The sequence below is a fragment of the Oncorhynchus mykiss genome, unplaced genomic scaffold (genome assembly GCF_013265735.2).
Source record: "Oncorhynchus mykiss isolate Arlee unplaced genomic scaffold, USDA_OmykA_1.1 un_scaffold_725, whole genome shotgun sequence".
NCBI lineage: Eukaryota > Metazoa > Chordata > Actinopteri > Salmoniformes > Salmonidae > Oncorhynchus > Oncorhynchus mykiss.
The window spans coordinates 15,001-25,000 of NW_023494172.1; positions in this window are offsets into that span (position 1 = coordinate 15,001).

Below are 10,000 nucleotides of genomic sequence, written 5' to 3' on the forward strand. Positions count from 1 at the left end.
TGGGACTGGACTGGAGAGATAGCCCTCACCAGGGCTAAACAACCACCAATCGGTCGCCGAAGGGACGGGCACCTTCATTGGACAAGAACCATGGTCATTGGATGAACCAAACCCACAAGGTGATAGCTGGGATAGAGCACCTGCCCAGGACAAGGCTCAATATCCTCCCACCACCAAGCTGGGCAACGTGGATCAAAAGTTAGGACACATCGGGCGCCGAAGGGTCTGGTCAAACCACTAAATCGGTCGCCGGCGGGAAAATGTCCAAAGTACCATGGTTCTGAGGGTCTGACTTCCCTCAAAACTGTCCGTTACTCATTTTCTATTCGGACTGAGCAGTTTGACACCACCCCCGTCTCTCTAGGACATGGAAGTCCTGTTGCCAAAAACCAGGTTTCTGAAATCGCGCCGGTACCTGTCTGGTCGACCCGCCACTGAGTGTGTAATCCAAAACAGGCCAAATATCGATGAAGCCCTGAACCTCACAGGGCTTCTGTGCGCCCCACCATCGGGGGTCAAATTCAACAAAAACGTGATAAATCAAAAAGTACACATCCGATCTTGATGGGGTTTTTTTTGCACGAAAGTGCATAAATAGACGAGCATTTACATTCAATTAAAAACGTTTTTGTATAAAACATTTTAATAGGAAATCGTGTTTCAAGTTTTGGGAAAAAAGTGAATGTCACAGGATGCATAGGTTCCTGTGGATGCGAATTTTTTTTTACATTATGTAATTGTTGCCCATCACGAGAGAGGGTATGAGACGAAATTTGGGACCTCTAGCCCTTCGGGAAGTATTTTTAATCATTTTTTGAAAATTACAGAAATTGGTCGAAAAAATGACAGAGTCCCACTTTTCACAGCCGTGCACCTGGTGATTGAAAACGTGCATCTGGTAACCCAAAAATGCGGTTCTCAATGCGCTTGCCGGTGTTACAGATATACATGTCCGATAATGATGCACCCTACTACGGACCTTTTTCAATGGGGGTCGGCCTGAATTATTTATGGAAGGTATGATTACTTTTTTTTTCTCCGTGCAACTGGTGATTGAAAACGTGCACCTGGTCACCCAAAACACGGTTCTCTATGCGGTTAGCGGTGTTCCCGAGATTCATGTCCGATAATGATGCACCCTACTACGGACCTTTTCAATGGGGGCCGGTCCGAATTATTTATGGAAGGTATGATTTTTTTTTTCTCTCTCCGTGCAACTGGTGATTGAAAACGTGCATCTGGTAACCCAAAACACGGTTCTCTATGCGGTTAGCGGTGTTCCCGAGATTCATGTCCGATAATGATGCACCCTACTACGGACCTTTTCAATGGGGGCCGGTCCGAATTATTTATGGAAGGTATGATTTTTTTTTTTTTTCAACACTTTTCCCCTCTTTTTCTCTCTCTGCCGGGGCCGGCCCTGGGTGCTTTATGGACGGTTTAAAACATGACTATGGATGCAAATGCTCATTTTCCTCCGTGCACCTGGTGATTGAAAACGTGCATCTGGTAACCCAAAAATTATAAAAGGGTTTTAAATACTTTTACCCGTCATTCTATTGATATAGCCCGCTAGGGGAGTGCCCCACTACGGCCCTCTCTCTGTCAGGGCCGTCCTTGGGTGCTTTTTACACACTTTAAGAAATCACGATGGATGCAGATTGCTATTAATCCTCCGTGCAACTGGTGATTGAAAACGTGCATCTGGTAACCCAAAATTTCAAATATGGTTCAAAATGAATTTAAAGGCACCCCTCTCATTGTTGCCCGCTATGGGAGCACCCCACTAAGGCCCTGTCTCGGTCGGGCCCGTCCTGAGTGCTTTATAGACACTTTAAGAAATCGCGATGGATGCAGATTGCTATTAATCCTCCGTGCAACTGGTGATTGAAAATGTGCAACTGGTGATTGAAAACGTGCACCTGGTCACCCAAAACACGGTTCTCTATGCGGTTAGCGGTGTTCCATCTATTCATGTCCGCTTATGGCGCACCCTACTACGGACCTTTAGCAATGGGGGCCGGCCCGAATTATTTATGGAAGGTCTGATGATGATTTTTTTTTTTTTTTCACCATCTCTTTCTCTCTCTGCCGGGGCCGGCCAAGAGTGCTTTATGGACGGTTTAAAACATGACTATGGATGCAAATGCTCATTTTCCTCCGTGCACCTGGTGATTGAAAACGTGCATCTGGTAACCCAAAAATTATAAAAGGGTTTTAAATACTTTTACCCGTCATTCTATTGATATAGCCCGCTAGGGGAGTGCCCCACTACGGCCCTCTCTCTGTCAGGGCCGTCCTTGGGTGCTTTTTACACACTTTAAGAAATCACGATGGATGCAGATTGCTATTAATCCTCCGTGCAACTGGTGATTGAAAACGTGCATCTGGTAACCCAAAATTTCAAATATGGTTCAAAATGAATTTAAAGGCACCCCTCTCATTGTTGCCCGCTATGGGAGCACCCCACTAAGGCCCTGTCTCGGTCGGGCCCGTCCTGAGTGCTTTATAGACACTTTAAGAAATCGCGATGGATGCAGATTGCTATTAATCCTCCGTGCAACTGGTGATTGAAAATGTGCAACTGGTGATTGAAAACGTGCACCTGGTCACCCAAAACACGGTTCTCTATGCGGTTAGCGGTGTTCCATCTATTCATGTCCGCTTATGGCGCACCCTACTACGGACCTTTAGCAATGGGGGCCGGCCCGAATTATTTATGGAAGGTCTGATGATGATTTTTTTTTTTTTTCACCATCTCTTTCTCTCTCTGCCGGGGCCGGCCAAGAGTGCTTTATGGACGGTTTAAAACATGACTATGGATGCAAATGCTCATTTTCCTCCGTGCACCTGGTGATTGAAAACGTGCATCTGGTAACCCAAAAATTATAAAAGGGTTTTAAATACTTTTACCCGTCATTCTATTGATATAGCCCGCTAGGGGAGTGCCCCACTACGGCCCTCTCTCTGTCAGGGCCGTCCTTGGGTGCTTTTTACACACTTTAAGAAATCACGATGGATGCAGATTGCTATTAATCCTCCGTGCAACTGGTGATTGAAAACGTGCATCTGGTAACCCAAAATTTCAAATATGGTTCAAAATGAATTTAAAGGCACCCCTCTCATTGTTGCCCGCTATGGGAGCACCCCACTAAGGCCCTGTCTCGGTCGGGCCCGTCCTGAGTGCTTTATAGACACTTTAAGAAATCGCGATGGATGCAGATTGCTATTAATCCTCCGTGCAACTGGTGATTGAAAATGTGCAACTGGTGATTGAAAACGTGCACCTGGTCACCCAAAACACGGTTCTCTATGCGGTTAGCGGTGTTCCATCTATTCATGTCCGCTTATGGCGCACCCTACTACGGACCTTTAGCAATGGGGGCCGGCCCGAATTATTTATGGAAGGTCTGATGATGATTTTTTTTTTTTTTCACCATCTCTTTCTCTCTCTGCCGGGGCCGGCCAAGAGTGCTTTATGGACGGTTTAAAACATGACTATGGATGCAAATGCTCATTTTCCTCCGTGCACCTGGTGATTGAAAACGTGCATCTGGTAACCCAAAAATTATAAAAGGGTTTTAAATACTTTTACCCGTCATTCTATTGATATAGCCCGCTAGGGGAGTGCCCCACTACGGCCCTCTCTCTGTCAGGGCCGTCCTTGGGTGCTTTTTACACACTTTAAGAAATCACGATGGATGCAGATTGCTATTAATCCTCCGTGCAACTGGTGATTGAAAACGTGCATCTGGTAACCCAAAATTTCAAATATGGTTCAAAATGAATTTAAAGGCACCCCTCTCATTGTTGCCCGCTATGGGAGCACCCCACTAAGGCCCTGTCTCGGTCGGGCCCGTCCTGAGTGCTTTATAGACACTTTAAGAAATCGCGATGGATGCAGATTGCTATTAATCCTCCGTGCAACTGGTGATTGAAAATGTGCAACTGGTGATTGAAAACGTGCACCTGGTCACCCAAAACACGGTTCTCTATGCGGTTAGCGGTGTTCCATCTATTCATGTCCGCTTATGGCGCACCCTACTACGGACCTTTAGCAATGGGGGCCGGCCCGAATTATTTATGGAAGGTCTGATGATGATTTTTTTTTTTTTTCACCATCTCTTTCTCTCTCTGCCGGGGCCGGCCAAGAGTGCTTTATGGACGGTTTAAAACATGACTATGGATGCAAATGCTCATTTTCCTCCGTGCACCTGGTGATTGAAAACGTGCATCTGGTAACCCAAAAATTATAAAAGGGTTTTAAATACTTTTACCCGTCATTCTATTGATATAGCCCGCTAGGGGAGTGCCCCACTACGGCCCTCTCTCTGTCAGGGCCGTCCTTGGGTGCTTTTTACACACTTTAAGAAATCACGATGGATGCAGATTGCTATTAATCCTCCGTGCAACTGGTGATTGAAAACGTGCATCTGGTAACCCAAAATTTCAAATATGGTTCAAAATGAATTTAAAGGCACCCCTCTCATTGTTGCCCGCTATGGGAGCACCCCACTAAGGCCCTGTCTCGGTCGGGCCCGTCCTGAGTGCTTTATAGACACTTTAAGAAATCGCGATGGATGCAGATTGCTATTAATCCTCCGTGCAACTGGTGATTGAAAATGTGCAACTGGTGATTGAAAACGTGCACCTGGTCACCCAAAACACGGTTCTCTATGCGGTTAGCGGTGTTCCATCTATTCATGTCCGCTTATGGCGCACCCTACTACGGACCTTTAGCAATGGGGGCCGGCCCGAATTATTTATGGAAGGTCTGATGATGATTTTTTTTTTTTTTCACCATCTCTTTCTCTCTCTGCCGGGGCCGGCCAAGAGTGCTTTATGGACGGTTTAAAACATGACTATGGATGCAAATGCTCATTTTCCTCCGTGCACCTGGTGATTGAAAACGTGCATCTGGTAACCCAAAAATTATAAAAGGGTTTTAAATACTTTTACCCGTCATTCTATTGATATAGCCCGCTAGGGGAGTGCCCCACTACGGCCCTCTCTCTGTCAGGGCCGTCCTTGGGTGCTTTTTACACACTTTAAGAAATCACGATGGATGCAGATTGCTATTAATCCTCCGTGCAACTGGTGATTGAAAACGTGCATCTGGTAACCCAAAATTTCAAATATGGTTCAAAATGAATTTAAAGGCACCCCTCTCATTGTTGCCCGCTATGGGAGCACCCCACTAAGGCCCTGTCTCGGTCGGGCCCGTCCTGAGTGCTTTATAGACACTTTAAGAAATCGCGATGGATGCAGATTGCTATTAATCCTCCGTGCAACTGGTGATTGAAAATGTGCAACTGGTGATTGAAAACGTGCACCTGGTCACCCAAAACACGGTTCTCTATGCGGTTAGCGGTGTTCCATCTATTCATGTCCGCTTATGGCGCACCCTACTACGGACCTTTAGCAATGGGGGCCGGCCCGAATTATTTATGGAAGGTCTGATGATGATTTTTTTTTTTTTTCACCATCTCTTTCTCTCTCTGCCGGGGCCGGCCAAGAGTGCTTTATGGACGGTTTAAAACATGACTATGGATGCAAATGCTCATTTTCCTCCGTGCACCTGGTGATTGAAAACGTGCATCTGGTAACCCAAAAATTATAAAAGGGTTTTAAATACTTTTACCCGTCATTCTATTGATATAGCCCGCTAGGGGAGTGCCCCACTACGGCCCTCTCTCTGTCAGGGCCGTCCTTGGGTGCTTTTTACACACTTTAAGAAATCACGATGGATGCAGATTGCTATTAATCCTCCGTGCAACTGGTGATTGAAAACGTGCATCTGGTAACCCAAAATTTCAAATATGGTTCAAAATGAATTTAAAGGCACCCCTCTCATTGTTGCCCGCTATGGGAGCACCCCACTAAGGCCCTGTCTCGGTCGGGCCCGTCCTGAGTGCTTTATAGACACTTTAAGAAATCGCGATGGATGCAGATTGCTATTAATCCTCCGTGCAACTGGTGATTGAAAATGTGCAACTGGTGATTGAAAACGTGCACCTGGTCACCCAAAACACGGTTCTCTATGCGGTTAGCGGTGTTCCATCTATTCATGTCCGCTTATGGCGCACCCTACTACGGACCTTTAGCAATGGGGGCCGGCCCGAATTATTTATGGAAGGTCTGATGATGATTTTTTTTTTTTTTCACCATCTCTTTCTCTCTCTGCCGGGGCCGGCCAAGAGTGCTTTATGGACGGTTTAAAACATGACTATGGATGCAAATGCTCATTTTCCTCCGTGCACCTGGTGATTGAAAACGTGCATCTGGTAACCCAAAAATTATAAAAGGGTTTTAAATACTTTTACCCGTCATTCTATTGATATAGCCCGCTAGGGGAGTGCCCCACTACGGCCCTCTCTCTGTCAGGGCCGTCCTTGGGTGCTTTTTACACACTTTAAGAAATCACGATGGATGCAGATTGCTATTAATCCTCCGTGCAACTGGTGATTGAAAACGTGCATCTGGTAACCCAAAATTTCAAATATGGTTCAAAATGAATTTAAAGGCACCCCTCTCATTGTTGCCCGCTATGGGAGCACCCCACTAAGGCCCTGTCTCGGTCGGGCCCGTCCTGAGTGCTTTATAGACACTTTAAGAAATCGCGATGGATGCAGATTGCTATTAATCCTCCGTGCAACTGGTGATTGAAAATGTGCAACTGGTGATTGAAAACGTGCACCTGGTCACCCAAAACACGGTTCTCTATGCGGTTAGCGGTGTTCCATCTATTCATGTCCGCTTATGGCGCACCCTACTACGGACCTTTAGCAATGGGGGCCGGCCCGAATTATTTATGGAAGGTCTGATGATGATTTTTTTTTTTTTTTCACCATCTCTTTCTCTCTCTGCCGGGGCCGGCCAAGAGTGCTTTATGGACGGTTTAAAACATGACTATGGATGCAAATGCTCATTTTCCTCCGTGCACCTGGTGATTGAAAACGTGCATCTGGTAACCCAAAAATTATAAAAGGGTTTTAAATACTTTTACCCGTCATTCTATTGATATAGCCCGCTAGGGGAGTGCCCCACTACGGCCCTCTCTCTGTCAGGGCCGTCCTTGGGTGCTTTTTACACACTTTAAGAAATCACGATGGATGCAGATTGCTATTAATCCTCCGTGCAACTGGTGATTGAAAACGTGCATCTGGTAACCCAAAATTTCAAATATGGTTCAAAATGAATTTAAAGGCACCCCTCTCATTGTTGCCCGCTATGGGAGCACCCCACTAAGGCCCTGTCTCGGTCGGGCCCGTCCTGAGTGCTTTATAGACACTTTAAGAAATCGCGATGGATGCAGATTGCTATTAATCCTCCGTGCAACTGGTGATTGAAAATGTGCAACTGGTGATTGAAAACGTGCACCTGGTCACCCAAAACACGGTTCTCTATGCGGTTAGCGGTGTTCCATCTATTCATGTCCGCTTATGGCGCACCCTACTACGGACCTTTAGCAATGGGGGCCGGCCCGAATTATTTATGGAAGGTCTGATGATGATTTTTTTTTTTTTTCACCATCTCTTTCTCTCTCTGCCGGGGCCGGCCAAGAGTGCTTTATGGACGGTTTAAAACATGACTATGGATGCAAATGCTCATTTTCCTCCGTGCACCTGGTGATTGAAAACGTGCATCTGGTAACCCAAAAATTATAAAAGGGTTTTAAATACTTTTACCCGTCATTCTATTGATATAGCCCGCTAGGGGAGTGCCCCACTACGGCCCTCTCTCTGTCAGGGCCGTCCTTGGGTGCTTTTTACACACTTTAAGAAATCACGATGGATGCAGATTGCTATTAATCCTCCGTGCAACTGGTGATTGAAAACGTGCATCTGGTAACCCAAAATTTCAAATATGGTTCAAAATGAATTTAAAGGCACCCCTCTCATTGTTGCCCGCTATGGGAGCACCCCACTAAGGCCCTGTCTCGGTCGGGCCCGTCCTGAGTGCTTTATAGACACTTTAAGAAATCGCGATGGATGCAGATTGCTATTAATCCTCCGTGCAACTGGTGATTGAAAATGTGCAACTGGTGATTGAAAACGTGCACCTGGTCACCCAAAACACGGTTCTCTATGCGGTTAGCGGTGTTCCATCTATTCATGTCCGCTTATGGCGCACCCTACTACGGACCTTTAGCAATGGGGGCCGGCCCGAATTATTTATGGAAGGTCTGATGATGATTTTTTTTTTTTTTCACCATCTCTTTCTCTCTCTGCCGGGGCCGGCCAAGAGTGCTTTATGGACGGTTTAAAACATGACTATGGATGCAAATGCTCATTTTCCTCCGTGCACCTGGTGATTGAAAACGTGCATCTGGTAACCCAAAAATTATAAAAGGGTTTTAAATACTTTTACCCGTCATTCTATTGATATAGCCCGCTAGGGGAGTGCCCCACTACGGCCCTCTCTCTGTCAGGGCCGTCCTTGGGTGCTTTTTACACACTTTAAGAAATCACGATGGATGCAGATTGCTATTAATCCTCCGTGCAACTGGTGATTGAAAACGTGCATCTGGTAACCCAAAAATTATAAAACGGTTTTAAATACTTTTACCGGTCATTCTATTGATATAGCCCGCTATGGGAGCACCCCACTAAGGCCCTGTCTCGGTCGGGGCCGTCCTTCAGTGCTTTATATACAGTTTCATATATTACGATGGATGCAGATTGTGATTGTTTTCCAAAAGACCCGTGTGCATCTGGTAACCCAAAAATTATAAAACTGTTTTAAATCATTTTACCGGTCATTCTATTGATATAGCCCGCTAGGGGAGTACCCTACTACGGCCCTCTCTCGGTCAGGCCCGTCCTTAGGTGCTTTATATACAGTTTAAGATATTACGATGGATGCAGATTGTGATTGTTTTCCAAAAGACCCGTGTGCATCTGGTAACCCAAAAATTAAAATATGGTTCAAAACCCGGGTAACACCACTCTATTTACGGACATGACAGTAGAGCTTACCCCCTGGAGCTATTGACCTCCAGGCTTGTAGGCCCTTACTCACCACCCGGGTATCACCCCTCTATTTCGGGGATGATACCAGCAGGGGACCCCCCCCACCTCCACAACCTCGCATACCAGGTGAACCAGGGCACCCACACTTAAGCACCCCTCCTCGGACATTAAAGCAGATAACCGCGCTGTTATGAACCGCGTGCACCTGGTCACCCAAATGGAACTTGTGCACCTGGTCACCCAAAAGGACCGGCGTGCACCTGGTCACCCAAAGGCCGGCGTGCACCTGGTCACCCAAAAGGACCATGTGCACCTGGTCACCCAAAGGCCGGCGTGCACCTGGTCACCCAAAAGGACCGTGTGCACCTGGTCACCCAAAGGCCGGCGTGCACCTGGTCACCCAAAGGACCATGTGCACCTGGTCACCCAAAAGGACCATGTGCACCTGGTCACCCAAAGGCCGGCGTGCACCTGGTCACCCAAAAGGACCATGTGCACCTGGTCACCCAAAGGCCGGCGTGCACCTGGTCACCCAAAGGACCATGTGCACCTGGTCACCCAAAAGGACCATGTGCACCTGGTCACCCAAAGGCCGGCGTGCACCTGGTCACCCAAAGGACCATGTGCACCTGGTCACCCAAAGGCCGGCGTGCACCTGGTCACCCAAAGGACCATGTGCACCTGGTCACCCAAAGGCCGGCGTGCACCTGGTCACCCAAAGGACCATGTGCACCTGGTCACCCAAAAGGACCATGTGCACCTGGTCACCCAAAGGCCGGCGTGCACCTGGTCACCCAAAGGACCATGTGCACCTGGTCACCCAAAGGCCGGCGTGCACCTGGTCACCCAAAGGACCATGTGCACCTGGTCACCCAAAGGCCGGCGTGCACCTGGTCACCCAAAGGACCATGTGCACCTGGTCACCCAAAAGGACCATGTGCACCTGGTCACCCAAAGGCCGGCGTGCACCTGGTCACCCAAAGGACCATGTGCACCTGGTCACCCAAAAGAACCGTGTGCACCTGGTC